This window comes from Schistocerca serialis, chromosome 6 (assembly GCF_023864345.2).
Source record: "Schistocerca serialis cubense isolate TAMUIC-IGC-003099 chromosome 6, iqSchSeri2.2, whole genome shotgun sequence".
Classification (NCBI taxonomy): Eukaryota; Metazoa; Arthropoda; class Insecta; order Orthoptera; family Acrididae; genus Schistocerca; species Schistocerca serialis.
The window spans coordinates 497,284,781-497,300,906 of record NC_064643.1 but is presented as its reverse complement, the minus strand read 5'-3'; positions in this window follow the sequence as shown (position 1 = coordinate 497,300,906).

Here is a 16,126-nt window from a genome sequence, read left to right as displayed (position 1 = left end):
TGGCCGCCTCTCTGATGGCACTTGCAGTGCTGTTTACAATTTTAGCCCACGTCTCGCTTGTCACTTTATTGATAGCTGCTGGAAGGAGAGTTTCCACTTCAGAGATCGTGAATTTTATATTGTTTGCAGCAATGTAATTTTTTATCTGCGCCCACACTCCTTCAATTGCATTGAAGTGACAGTGGTATGGAGGAAGCCGAACGATTTCATGCCCGTGCCTTTTAGCATTCTCGTCAATTACATATGTTGGAAATTGGGGTTTCTTTTGTGCCACAATTTCGAGCAGTTCCGCCTTCCTTAAATCTTCTCTGAAATCTACTTTTCGCCGTTTCAACCACTGAATGATATCGTCTTTTTTTGTTGCCAAGGTTGGTGCCTTACCGTGAACAACGGAATGATAAGGCGCATTGTCCATAACAATCACTGATGGACTTGTCAGATTCGTCATAAGCGATGTCTCGAACCATTCTTGAAATACTACACTGTTCATTTCTTCATGGTACAATCCCGTCTTTTTTGACCGAAACATTTTCAAGCAGTTTGGCACAAAACCTTTCGATGTTCCTGCATGTAAGACAATAATACGCCCTCCTTTGCCAACAGGCACTGCCATTGTCCCCTCGGGCGTTCCATCATTCCAGCCTCTACGTAAAGAATGGCTGGCATTGACCCAAGCGTCATCTAACCACACTATCCTTTCCAATTCCACACCCATGATCCTGCGCAGAAATCTGCACCGCCATGCAACTACATCTGTCCTTTCCATTAATATTTTGCGTCCGTTAAACAGTGAATAGCTGAAGCCTATGTCTTTCAACACTGTACGCAATGAAAATTTGCTCCCTTTATAAAAGATCGTCTTTCTGAAGCGACACCTGTAATTTAGATAGAGTGGGATGTTCCCTTCTCTTATAATAGCTGTATATATGACGACGAATAGCGTCTTTCTGAAAATCGTCCAAAGCTGTCACCTGCTTATTTCTCGGTCGCTTCTTTCCTGGTGTGTGCAGCTTTGTTGTGCCACTCTCGTCGCAATCTACACTATACTGTTCTTTCCCTATCTTTACAACAGTGTTCTTACTTATTTTCAATGCTGCTGCAGTTTTCTTCACAACCTGAACAACAGGAATTAAGGGCCCACCTTTGTCCTTTTCTTTCTCAAAGTAATCCCTCACAGAGCACACGAATTCACGGGCCTGGGTGTGTAGCACACTTTTCTTCCTCAGTTTCACTTCTTGTGTTGGGCTGGTACTACCCGCCGCACTAGACGTTGTTTACAACGAAACATAAACAAAGAAACACTAAAAACAACAAAAACGAAATAAACTGCGAATTCAACTTCAGACAAACGACGAACGACCGCACCGCCTGCACGCATCGCAGGGATCTGCACGGAGATACTTTTCCTCCGATGTGTGATGGAGTTCGCAGCAGTTATTGCTTTGCCTCCCATGCATGCTGATGTTGCGTCTTCACATGTGGGTTGTCTTCTTGGGTGTCTCCTCAGCACAGTTCGGCAGAGCCAGCTATGTAGCTAGCAGGTGTGGCCAGCGGGTGGTGACGCTGCGTTGCAATTTGTGGCCCAGCGTCCGGATTTGGGCGTTGTGCGACCGACCAGCACTGTCGTAAAAGGTGCGGGCGGTCGTCTGGAAGAGGTCACGGAGTAGAGGTACTTCCGCGACGTCGTGAAGATGAGCAGTGGGAAAATCGTAAGGCAGGTGTAAGGCCAGCCGAAGGATGCGATTCTGCAGAGTCTCCAGCTTCTTCAGGTTCGTGTCGGCGGCGTTCCCCCAGACGACGGCGGCGTATTGGAGTACAGGACGGAGCAGCGCCTTGTACAGGGTGATGCCCAGCCGCGGTGGTAGTTGGGAACCAGGGTTCAGCAATGGGTACAGAGTGCGGAGCCTGTTCCGAGACACTGGTAAGTTAGTTTCTTAAGCGCGCGCGACCGGGTTTCAGAGCGGCAACGTGGCCCTAGCTACCCGCTCAAAGTCAGGCCGTCATTGGCTGCCTGCCTGCAGTCGCTAGGCAACGGAAAGACGCTACCGAGCTGTCAATACCAAAGACACGTCTCCCAGACTATAGTTTACTGAAGTTGACAGGGCTGCTTGGTTCTCGTCAATCACTTCTAGAATGCGTACTGTCTATTGCCGGTCGTTGCATCTTTCTGGTCTCTTCTGTCGTGAGTGTTGGCGTTGATCACTGTCATTTTGATTCGCAGGTGCCCGCCAGTTTGTTTTGGAAGACCCTGCCATCTTATCTGACCAACGCTGGGAGTTGTATTTTGTCACTTAGTAAGGTGGTCATGTCATTGAAAAAGAGCAAGTAATGTTACTGTTATACAATCTTTGGTCTTGTCGTGGCACAGTTTTTGTATCTGCGCAGTCTGGTACTTTTCTAGTTGAAGTTGGTAGATGATGGATGTATTTAATAGTCCTGTGTTGGTTCAAATGGCTCTGAGCACTATGCGACTTAACTTCTGGGGTCATCAGTCGCCTAGAACTTAGAACTAATGAAACCTAACTAACCTAAGGACATCACACACATCCATGCCCGAGGCAGGATTAGAACCTGCGACCGTAGCGGTCGCTCGGTTCCAGACTGTAGTGCCGAGAACCGCACGGCCACTCCGGCCGGCAGTGCTGTGTTGAATTGTGATTGTATCTGGTAGATGAAGAAGGGACAGCAAGGATGAGTATGATGAATACCTTTGAAGGTGAAAGGAATATATCTGTGGAACAATGTTCTTATTTATGAAGAGAAGAAATTTGAGGTAAGACTGCAGTGCTGCGCAGCTAGGAATGGTTATTGTCAGCTAGTTAACTGCTCAGAGCTCAGAGAAAAACCACCCCATTTTCCTGAATCATGGATTAACATGTTAATTGATTAAGCAGTTTGATTTTTATAGAAATTCTCTGTTAACTATATACGCTTTTTAAATCATTGTTCACTTTGTTAAGCACAGCATTGTTCAGAACAATGTCATGTGTGAAGATCAGGCAAAGTTTTACTCTGTCTTTCTGAATATATATTTCATTCTAAAATCGTTGTCTTGGAATATCGCTTCGTAGGAATAGTCACCCTCACCACCCTACTGTTTGTCATTACGCCTTACCGCATGCTACAGTTTGAATATACATTTAGAAACAGAAATCTAGCTTAGCCGCTGCCTGCTTGCTGTTTCGCTGTTGTGCTTCCGAGGAATCCGCATCAATGTTATCAAGACTCGAGGTAAGTGGAAATTTTGATTAGGGCCAGATAACTGTTTTACTTCAGTTGCATTCAGTTCAGTTACAGTTCAGTTCATATTAGGTTCCGTTTACTCAAAGTTTTCACACGAATTTAAGTCGGATAACGGTTTGTGTAGACATAGTTTTGGTAATTCGCAGATTATATAGAGTGGGAGATAAAATTGGGCTAAATTTCAGACATAAAAATATAGTAGGGAGGTTACAGCTTTCAACTGTTGGTAGCCCTGCCACAGACTGTTCATCGCTTCACTTCTGCACTTGCGATTATTGTTGTTCGCGTCAGCTTCGTAACTGTTATTATTATTATTATTATTATTATTATTTCGTTTATGCTCTATACTGTCAGAATTCTGATCGTTACCATTGAAATGGCCTTTGTTATTATTTTTAGACGGCGAGTAGCTGCCATTATTGCCACTTTCTTCACGTGAACCTTCATATATTATTTATTTATTTATTTTTTATTTATTTATTTATTTAACCTGATCAGATTAGGGCCATCAGGCCCTCTCTTACATCGGACCAGTGTTCCACACATGCAGCATTTCACACATCAGAGTAACATCATGAACATAGTTTAAATGAGAAAATTAGCTTACTCTAATGACAATATGAATAAAGACTAGTGACTAAGACTTAATAAAGTAAATGCGGAAGTATTTTTACAACAGTTGCTATACATACAGATTATGGTAAAAGCAATAATAATAACAGTAAAACAAAAAATCAAATAATAATGATAAACATGACTAAGACCTAATAAAGTAAATGCTGGCAGTATTTTTACATCAGGTGCTATACATACAGATTATGGTGAAAGCAATAATAATAACAGCAAAAAAAATCAAATAATAATGACAAACATGAGAAAGATTCGCAATAGTAATGAAGGTTTGTGTAGATGTACATTAATATTTTGGTGTGTAAAGTAGATGTTCACTAGTATAGCGAGTTTTGGGTAAGGGAGGTTTAAGGAGGGGGAGACAGGGAAGTAATGAGGTGAAGTGCACTCATGTACAGAGGAAGGCATTACTGTTGCTTAAGTAGATACGTCATTAACTGATTTTTGAAGCCGGTCATGTTTTTAAGTTCTCTAACATAACGAGGGAGGTTATTCCAGAGTCGGGTTCCCGCTACTGTAAAGGACTTGGAGAAGGTGACTGAGCGATGCAGTGGAACGGAGAGGATTTTATTATGATGGGAACGTGTGTTTCTGTCATGTTGTTCCGACATGAGTGTTAGGGACGAGGAGAGATATGAGGGACAGTGTACATTTATAAGGCAGTAGATGAGACAGAGTGTATGGAAATCTCTGCGTTTGTCTGCACGCAGCCAGGACAATTTTGCATATGCTGGTGAAATGTGATCAAAAAGTCGAACGTCACAGATATATCGGACGCAGGCATTCGTGACCAGTTCTAGACGTCGGGAATTTTCCTGAGAAAGGCCTTGTAGAATAATATCGGTGTAGTCAATGATTGGGAGTATAAGCGTTTGTACTAATTTCTTTTTCAGATCGAAAGGGAAGAGTTTTTTATATTTTTGTAGGACATGAAGGGATGCTGATGCTTTTTTGCACACTGCAGTTACGTGCTCTGTCCAATTTAGATTTTCATCTATTATTACTCCCAAACTCTTTGCTGAGGGCGAGAAGTTAATAATTGTTCCATTTAGGATAAGAGGTGGTACGGATTCCCGATGTTTTGGGCTAATGAGCTTAGAGTGACCAACAAGTACCGCTTGGGTTTTAGATGGGTTTAGTTTTAGACCTATGTCCTGTGCCCATTTTGACAGTGCGTCGAGGTCAGTATTGAAATTTTCAATAGCTTTCTTGAGATTGCTTGGTTTCGCACTTAGATACAACTGAAGGTCATCAGCGTACATATGGTATTTGCAATAGGTCAGGACCGATGACACATCATTGACATAAAGAGAGAAGAGTATAGGACCTAATACTGAGCCTTGGGGAACGCCTGACACTACCTGCCGCCATTGTGATTTTATATCCCCAGACAGGACGCGTTGCTGACGAGACGTCATGTATGAGCGAAACCATTGCACTGCGCTTGGTGAGAAATTTAGACCGCTAAGTTTGGCTAGTAAGATGTCGAAGTCGACAGTATCAAATGCTTTGCTGAAATCTAAGAAGCAAATGATAGTCGCTTCTTGTCTGTCCATGGCAAGTTTCAGGTCATCTGTCACCTTTATCAGAGCGGATGTTGTGCTTCGATGTTTACGGAAACCTGATTGGTATTCGTCTAATAGGTTGTTAGTAGTTAGGTAGTTGGTGAGCTGGTCATGAACTATATATTCTAAGGCCTTAGATAGTGCAGGAAGAAGGCAGATGGGGCGGTAGTCAGAGGCTGCTGTGGCGATGTCCTTTTTAGGCAGTGGCTTAATTTGTCCCAGTTTCCAGGCCTCAGGGAAAACACTTGTGATTAATGAATCGTTGAAAATGTCTGTTATAGAGGGCAGTAGTTGGTCAATAACAAGTTTTACCATCTGGATAGTGATACCATCATGTCCAGTAGATGCTGATCTAATCCGCATTATGGCTTTCTTGACAGTACTGCAAGTGACGTGCTGTAGATAGAACTTTTCTTTGCTACAGTCGTTCATCCCAATGAAGTAATCAATGATTCTCTGTTTTTTTTTGCGGATCAATTTTGGTTGCAGGTAATGTGAAGAATCGGTTTAGTTCTTCAGCTGGGACCATGGGATTTTCTGCAACTTTTATTTTGCCTAAACCGAGACTACGGAGATTTTTCCACAGGATAGCAGGTCTACATCTATTGTCAGCTAATGTACGGGCATGTCTGAGCTTAGCGTTTCTCACCGCTTGACTGACTTTGTTTCGTTTCTGCTTGTATACAGCGTGATTTTCAGGTGTAGGGTGTATCTTGTATGCTCGATGTGCAGCATCTCTGAGATTCATGAGCTGTTTTAGTTCATCAGTCAGCCAAGGTGCAGGTTGCCTTCTTGCTTTTGGGTCTTTATTGGAGCATATTTGTCATATAGTTGAGTAATTTTGTTAGTGAAATCGTGGAGTTTGTCGTTTATGTCCATGAGGGGAGTAGAGGTCATCCCCCAAACTATTTCTTGTGCCTCAGTTTCGAGTTCAGGCAAATTTATGCGTTTGAGGTCTCGGTATGTAGACAGTTTTTGTTTCTTTCTAGGGCATTCTAGTGAGTACGTCATGGAAATGATGTCATGGGCAGACATGCCAGGCGCAGATATTTGAGAGGTGCGGACTATTCTGTTCGGGGATTTCGTTGCGAATATATCTATGAAAGTGTGACTGGTAGTCGTGTGATGAGTAGGTGCCAGCTGAAGTAGCGTCATATTTGAGGAAGAAAGCATCCTCTTAAATTTCCCAGTGGAAGGACTATTGCACAGAAAATTAATGTTAGTGTCACCAGCTATAATTACATGTTCATATGACGATTCGAGACTAGAGAGGGCAGTTTCGAAGCAGGCGAACCCACCTACTTTAGGAGGTTTGTAAAGGACACATATTAAGCACTTTCTGTTAAGTGATTTGATCTCTATGAACATATATTCCACTTGTTTATCTACATTGTTGTCGGATGTGTGTAGTACTGTAGGTGACAAATCAGAGCGTATGTACGCCCCTACTCCGCCCCCTCGTCTGTTGCATCTGTCGTGCCTGACAAAGATATAGCCATCTAGGTTTACGGAAGTTGTAGGAATACTTGGTTTGAGCCAAGTCTCTGACAAAAGTATTACGTGTACATCAGCAGTTTGAAATATATATTTGAACTCGTCGAAGTGAGCTGGCAGAGACTGGACATTTGCGTGTACAATATGCAGCTTGGTGCGTTCGGGTGTTGATTGCCCGAGGAGGCTGCCGACCGATGTTTGCGGGTCGTGGTTGGCGGTGACAAGAGGGTCTGGCATGAGGAATGCGGGAGGCGTGTGAAGGAGGGGGGTGAGGCAGTGTCCTCCCAGTTCTGTGCAGTGAAAGCGACCGGAAGGGGGAGGGGGTAGATCCCCGGGGAGGCAACGGGATCTGCGGCCAAGGTCAGCGAGGTCTGCGACGGTTATGGAAGTAGCCGTGGGCTGGCAGGGGAAGGAATTTCGCTAAATACAACGGGAGTAATCTGCACGTTATGACAGAGTGTGATATTAATTGCACTTATGAGGATAATAACTAAAGTATGATGGTGGTTTGCTAATTAAGGATGGAAGTGAGACTACCTTATGCAATAATTAACAAAATTACATGAGAAAAACAATTAAAAATGAAAATAGTTATGTGGAGAAACGAAAAGTTGATAATACAAATAATAACAAATATTACACGAGAAAAAATAATTAGAGATAAAAAAAATAGCTATTTAGAGAGACGAACAATTTGATAATACATTAGTTACGATATGGTTGACAGTGTAAACAATATAAACATACAGGTTAGTGGCAGCAAGATTAGACATGATTTAGCTTCTAAAGCACAGGCTTTCGAGTTCATTAACACTGGAAATTGTTTTCTTTCCGTTTTCGGTCTTAACCATTATCCTGCCGTCATTTGTCCATACGTTATGTAGCTCAAATTTCGAAATCGCGCTCTTCAAAATGTTTAGTCTTTCAGAGGTCAGATCCACGCGTACTGTCAGACCCGACTTGGCGAGATTCTTCTTTGCTCTGAAGATTTCAGATCTCTTCCTATACGACATAAATTTCACTATTATAGGTCTTGGTTTTGTAGAACCTGGCGACTTACGACCCACTCTATGACTTCTGTCAATGTCACTCAGAGTCACCTGCACGCCTAGCTTTTCTTGGACAAGGTTTATCACAAGTTCATCTGTGTTCTCCCTGCTGCTCTCTGGAATGCCGAACAGTCTGAGATTATTGCGTCTCTGATATTGTTCGAGCTCGTCCGTCTTCTCGATCAATTTCTGTTCGAGCAGTCGTGCTTTCTCCTCACTTGCTTTTAACGATGTGTCCAGTGCACGGATCTCGCTGACATTCGCCTCCAGAGTTTTCTGTATTTTATCCGTCACTGCTGCAGTGACAGCATCAGTGATGGTTTGAACAACGAGCCCGAGCGTCTCCTTAGCCTGCAGCGCGGCACTCACCTCACCTCAGCCTTCACGAGTGCGGCGATGTCAGCGATGCCGGCCGGAGCGGCCGCAGCTCCCGGTGTGGACTCCACGCCTGCGCTGTCGCCGGCCTGGCCGTTGGCTGCACTGCGCGTTGTTCGGCGATTTTCCATTTTTAGTGCGATTCCGTGTAATTGGTGCTCAGTATGTGATGTAAAATACGACACTCGGCAGTAGATATACGGCTTTAGAATATGTACACTAGCCTAACTGCTTAAAACACCTCCAGATTTCACGTAAACTTGCGAGCCAAGCTAACGCACGTCACTCACTCGCCGCCATGTCTATAGGATCTAGTGCTGCTAGAAATCTTTCTATGTCTGTATCGGATACATCAACCAATCGCTCCTGTATTGAACTGGGTAGCCGTGTCTTCAAAATCCTAAGTACTTCTCTTAAACGCATGGGTTCATCCCAGCGCCGAGTCTTGTTTATATATTTCTATATGAAATTTCGCGTATTTCCCTTTTCAGGGTTGTATGGTTTTGGATTCTACACTTCCTCACGAAGCGTTACCTTTATGCAAGGACTCGAGAACTCCGCAAGGAATGCCTTTTGAAACTGTTATAATTGCATTACACGTTTCAGCAGTTTCCATGGCCCAGAGAGCGGAGTCACCTACTATGTGAGTGGCTGCAGACTGTATATTCTCACTCTCTGACCATACTTCCGGAAAAACATACTTAAATCTTTTAATAAATATTACTGGATGAATTGTACGCTTCTCGTGGCAGAAGTTAATGGACTGCTTTGTTTTATTAAACTCTCCTGACGTTTAATGCACGTGCAAACCTGTCTGCCGACTCGATCCTCCAGTACAGGAGGCTCATTTCCTGTACCATGGATTTCTGCATCCAGCATTCTGGATGCCTGGCTTCATTTCCATATTGCTTACGCTGTGGCGTGACGTGAACTTCGCTGTTATTCACGAACAATTGTGCTCGCTCATTGTGGACTATGCTACATGTATTTTCTCTCCTCCACTCTGGCAGATATTCCTCTAAAGTTTGCCTAATGCTTTGTAATTCTGTTCTAAGCTCACTGACCGACACATCACTTCCAAAACCAGCTTCCATATTTGTCTGGAAATTGCAGGCTGTACCTCTGTCTTAACGTGAGCTCTTATTTCTTCATCTTTCTAGTGCAACCACTGTTCGACATTTTTGCCAAGTTTGTCAGAGTGCACCTTCGTATGTTCGTTTATCTGCTTCTCTTTTTTTAACTGGAGCTGATCTAATCTACTGGTTACTTTTTTCTACTTGTTGATTTAATCTACTTGTGGGTGTCTAACGACTTTTAAGCTCCTCTGTTAATTGCTCAATTGGTTCCGGCAGCCCTCATATCCCTCTTTCATCAGGCTGACTTCGGTCATTGTCCCTTGCAGACCTTCGTCTTCTTTACGAGCAAAAGTCTGGCTCTATTCTCTAAAATCGTATTTGTTGTGACTTTACACTATCCCAACAGATTTTTTTGTTTTGTATGCATTCTTTCTCTCTTTGTAATTTTTCCTACTCTTTTTCCTGCTCGCGTTTTTCTCTTTTCCTGTTGTTTTCCTGCCCGTGTAGTTCGAGTCCTCTAAATAATTCAGTGAGCCTGTCTCCGCTGGATAAAGGATTTACTGTTACTGTACTTGTGGTAGCAGTAAAAATATGGGTGGCAATACAAACACTTACCTAAAGAAAAACTATTGTAATGGAGTAATTCTTATTATTTGAGCATCCAGAATGGAAAAAAAATCGACTTTGGTTATCTGTTTAGTATCTGTCTTGAAGTTAATTCTTTAATAAACTTTCACCGTTATTAGATTTCGAGAAGCGAAATCCATCAAGTCAGAGCATTTTATCATGAAAGCAAAAACGAAGATCATTCCTGAGCATTCATGTTTCATGGTATCATTAAAAGATTAAATATCATACTGATTTTCATTATGTAATATTTTTCAAAAAGTGAGGTGAAGCCCGCAAATTATTACATAAATATAAAGCTATTTGCGGTTTATAGCCGCTATTCAGCAGTGATATGCAGTAGCCTATGGCCGTTAGAAAACTTATGTATTTACTTAATAATTTAAGGAGAGGAGCCTTTCAGTAAGGAACGAAGTAGGTTAATATTTTAACGATTGAATTACATTCTGAAAGTAAGCACAAAGTGGAACATTTACAATACACATGTTTTCGTTTTACAAGCAGTAAGTGTCACAAGTGCTATCACACAGCTTCATTCTTGTACACCGATACAAAAGATAGTTAGTCAATTTTCTCTCTGGCGGCGCTTTATATGTGTATTACTCCAGAGAGGCTGATGAGTTTATCCAAAGCAAACATTGTCATCTGCTACTCTTTTTGCATTTTATGTGTTGTGGACGCACTGTATTGGCTTTCATTTCTCACTTCACCATATATTCACAGTACGACACAGCTTCCTATTTTATCGCCGTGGCTCATATAAGACTTAAACAAGGATGGCACAACTGTTACTAAAACTCAAACGTGCAAAACGTATATAAAACAAGGCAAATATGCGTGATATTCAAGTTCGGCTATAGATATACATACTCTATGGCAGGGATCCCCAAATTTTTCGTCTTACGGAACCATAGACCTTGCCGTTGGTGGGGAGGCTTGCGTGCCTCAGCGATACAGATAGCCGTACTGTATGTACAACCACAACGGAGGGGTATCTGTTGAGAGGCCAGACAAACGTGTGGTTCCTGAAGAGGGGCAGCAGCCTTTTCAGTAGTTGCAGGGGCAACAGTCTGGATGATTGACTGATCTGGTCTTGTAACATTAACCAAAACGGCCTTGCTGTGCTGGTACTGCGAACGGCTGAAAGCAAGGGGAAACTACAGCCGTAATTTTTCCCGAAGGCATGCAGCTTTACTGTATGGTTAAACGATGATGGCGTCTTCTTGGGTAAAATATTCCGGAGATAAAATAGTCCCCCATTCAGATCTCCGGGCGGGGACTACTCAAGAGGACGTCGTTATCAGGAGAAAGAAAACTGGCATCCTACGGGTCGGAGCGTGGAATGTCAGATCCCTTAATCGGGCAGGTAGGTTAGAAAATTTAAAAAGGGAAATGGATAGGTTAAAGTTAGATATAGTGCGAATTAGTGAAGTTCGGTGGCAGGAGGAACAAGACTTTTGGTCAGGTGAATACAGGATTATAAATACAAAATCAAATAGGGGTAATGCAGGAGTAGGTTTAATAATGAATAAAAAAATAAGAGTGCGGGTAAGCTACTACAAACAGCATAGTGAACGCCTTTTTGTGGCCAAGATAGACACGAAACCCATGCCTACTACAGTAGCACAAGTTTATACGTCAACTAGCTCTTCAGATGACGAAGAAATTGAAGAAATGTGAGATGAGATAAAAGAAATTATTCAGATAGTGAAGGGAGACGAAAATTTAATAGTCATAGGTGACTGAAATTCGATATAAGGAAAAGGAAGAGAAGGGAACGTAGTAGGTGAAAATAAATTGGGGGTAAGAAATGAAAGAGGAAGCCGCCTGGTAGAATTTTGCACAGAGAATAAGTTAATCATAGCTAACACGTGGTTCAAGAATAATAAAAGAAAGTGTATACATGGAAGAAGCCTGGAGATACTGACAGATTTCAGATAGATTATATAATGGTAAGACAGAGATTTAGGAACCAGGTTTTAAATTGTAAGACATTTCCATGGGCAGATGTGGACTCTGACCACAATCTATTGGTTATGAACTGTAGATTAAAACTAAAGAAACTGCAAAAAGGTGGGAATTTAAGAAGACTAAACCAGAGGTTGTACAGAGTTTCAGGGAGAGCATAAGGGAACAATTGACAGGAATGGCGGAAAGAAATACAGTAGTTGAAGAATGGGTAGCTTTGAGGGATGAAGTAGGTAAAAAGACGAGGGCTAGTAGAAATTATTGATGAAAGAAAATATAAAAATGCAGTCAATGAAGCAGGCAAAAAGGAATACAAACGTCTCAAAAATGAGATCTACAGGAAGTGCAAAATGGCTAGGCAGGGACGGCTAGAGGACAAATGTAAGGCTGTAGAGGCTTATCTCGCTAGGGGTAAGATAGATACTGCCTACAGGAAAATTAAAGAGACCTTTGGAGAAAAGAGAACCGATTGTATGAATATCAAGAGCTCAGATGGAAACCCAGTTCTAAGCAAAGAAGGGAAAGGAGAGAGGTGGAAGAAGTATATAGAGGGTCTATACAAGGTCAATGTACTTGAGGGCAATATACTGGAAATGGAAGAGGACGTAGATGAAGATGAAATGGGAGATACGATACTGCGTGAAGTGTTTGACAGAGCATGAAAGACCTGAGTCGAAACAAGGCCCCAGGAGTAGACAACATTCCATTAGAACTACTGACGGCCTTGGGAGAGCCAGTCCTGTCAAAACTCTACTATCTGGTGAGCAAGATGTATGAGACAGGCGAAATTGCCTCAGACTTCAAGAAGAATATAATAATTCCAATCCCAAAGAAAGCAGGTGCTGACAGATGTGAAAATTACCGAACAATCAGTTTAATAAGTCACAGATGCAAGATTCTAACGCGAATTCTTTACAGAAGAATGGAAAATCTGGTAGAAGCCGACCTCGGGGAAGATCAGTTTGGATTCCGTAGATATATTGGAACACGTGAGGCAATACTGACCCTACGACTTATCTCAGAAGCTAGATTAAGAAAAGGCAAACCTACGTTTCTAGCATTTGTAGACTTAGAGAAAACTTTTGACAACTTTGATTGGAATACTCTCTTTCAAATTCTGAAGGTGGCAGGGGTAAAATACATGGAGCGAAAGGCTATTTACAATTTGTACAGAAACCAGATGGCACTTATAAGAGTCGAGGGACATGAAAGGGAAACAGTGGCTGCGAAGGGAGTGAGACAGGGTTGTAGCCTATCCCCGATGTTATTCAATCTGTATATTGAGCAAGCAGTAAAGGAAACAAAAGAAAAAATCCGGAGTAAGTATTAAAATCCATGGAGAAGAAATAAAAACTTTGAGGTTCGCCGATGACATTGTAATTCTATCAGAGGCAGCAAAGGACTTGGAAGAGCAGTTGAGAGCAATGGACAGTGTCTTGAAAGGAGGATGAACATCAACAAAAGCCAAACGAGGATAACTGAATGTAGTCGATTTAACTCGGGTGATGCTGGGGGAATTAGATTAGGAAATGAGACACTTAAAGTAGTAAAGGAGTTTTGCTATTTGGGGAGCAAAATAACTGATGATGGTCGAAGTAGAGAGGATATAAATTGTAGACTGACAACGGCAAGGAAAACGTTTCTGAAGAAGAGAAGTTTGTTTACATCGAGTATGGATTTAAGTGTCAGGAAGTCGTTTCTGAAAGTATATGTATGGAGTGTAGTATGCAAGTGAGACAGGGACGATAACTAGTTTGGACAAGAAGAGAATAGAAGCTTTCAAAATGTGGTGCTACAGAAGAATGCTGAAGATTAGATGGGTTGATCACGTAACTAATGAGGAGGTATTGAACAGAATTGGGGAGAAGAGGAGTTTGTGGCACAACTTGACCAGAAGAAGGGATCGGTTGGTAGGACATGTTCTGAGGCATCAAGGGATCACAAATTTAGTATTGGAGGGCAGCGTGGAGGGTAAAAATCGTAGAGGGAGACCAAGAGATGAATACACTAAGCAGGTTCAGAAGGATGTAGGTTGCAGTATGTACTGGAAGATGAAGGAGCTTGCACAGGATAGACTAGCATGGAGAGCTGCATCAAACCAGTCTCCGGACTGAAGACCACAACAACGACACGGAACATTTTGAGAATCCGCGTGCTTTGGTGGAACAACTTGTTTGTTTTGTAGGTTAGTAATTTTTTAAGTGAGAACAATTTGCTTTATTCAATCATTAATACAGTTTTAACGTAACTAATAACACAGAAATCGTAACAAAATGTAAAAAAATAGTATCGTCAAAATGTTGAAGGAAATTTTTTCACCGACCACTTCACTTTCTGCGGAGCACTAGTGTTTCGCGGAGTACAGTTTGCGAAACCCAACCCTATCCGGAGAGTTTCTGCACACAACGCAACGGGAAGTACTGCCAACCTAAAAACCTAGGCCCGATCGTACGACGGGTTTGCAAAGTATTGATTTGTGGATGTTAACATTTCTCTCTAAGGGCAATTTATTTTATTTCAACTTAGAATTTGCTCACTAATTCTCGGTCTGTAATTTTTCGGGACAGTTCTTTTACCCTTCTTATATACGGCAGCCAGCTGCGTCCTTTTAGTCACTTGGGGTTTTCCGCTGTGCGAGGTATTCCCAATGGCCGTACACAACTTATTATATTTCAGCTGTTATTCAGAGAGACGAGGACTGTGGGACCGCTTTTGGCTTGAGGCTTTTTGAGGCTCTGGGTCGTAAAACAAGAGTCTCTCGGCGGTTGCTTACACGGCGGGACAAAGTCTGCAGACACGCGTTCCGGGTCTCCGCAGTCGGCTAATTAAAGAGAGTTGCGCAGTTATGCCGGAGTTAACACTTTTGAAACTCGTGTATTTAATTCGCCAACTTAATAGAAACTTCGGGCCGCGGCTCATTAAATTGTACGCGGAAACTACTTTGGCAAATTACTCGCAAACAAACAGCGCTCTCGCCGGGAGGCCGGGGCTGCGTGACGATGCCTAATTGCGCCCGGCTCCGCCCTCCATTTAAAAAATAATTCCACGTGTGTGTGTCTCGCAGCGGGATCGAGTTACCCCACGTGCCGACAACGGCGTGCTACCAACCTGTCACTTTGTCCTCGGACGGCTCACGTTCCACCACAAAAGCACTGGCTCAGTATTTGGAACTAAGAAGACCAAGGTGCTCAAGTGGGGAAATTCAGTACAGCTCGTCGCACGGTGTGTCATAGATAAACGAACAATTCTGTTTCAACTTAATCCAGTTTCTCATTATTACATTATTAAATGTTAAATACTGTTACAGAATTAAGTCGGAGGGTGATTTTTTTGGCAAGACAACCGAGAGAATATCACTAAATGGCAGCGATGAATCGGGTATCGTTAGAACAATAATAAACTTGGATGCTGAATAACCATGTCCAGGGTTCGTTACTGAAAGAAATAACCTGCCTCTGACTCCTCATAGCTTTTATTTGATTCCTTCCAGACACGAGAGATATTAGGCTCTTAGCATAGCGGAGGCGTATGCGCCAAAGTATGCCTTTTTGGTTTTTTCCTGCAACACATTTTATGAAGCGTACTATTTCATGTCTGCTAAGTGTGAATGAACGGCACGTCTTGGATATGATCGAATTCGCCATTTGACTACAATCTGTCCGGCCGGACAACAGTTGAATCGCGAGTATAGCATAGGCATATGAGCCAGCCTGCCGATTGGGGGTGCTTGTAGTGTTGTGTATAGAAAGCAGTGTTCTCTAATGATGATAACATTCAATAAATCTCTAGCGAATTTAGCATAATGACATACGTTAATTAAGAATAATGAGTGATACAGACCATGATTTTGCGTCTCATCACGTAAGTGTCCGCAGATCATGGTCTAGTGGCTAGCGTTGCTATGTCTGGACCACGGGGTCCCGGGTTCGATTCCCGGCCGGGTTGGGGATTTTCTCTGCCAAGGGACTGGGTGTTGTTCTGATCATTCCATCATCATTCGTGAAAGTGGCTGAAATGGACTATGTACGGATTCGGAATTTGTACGTACGCTGATGACCGCGCAGTTAAGGGCTCCACAAACCAAACATCATCATCATAA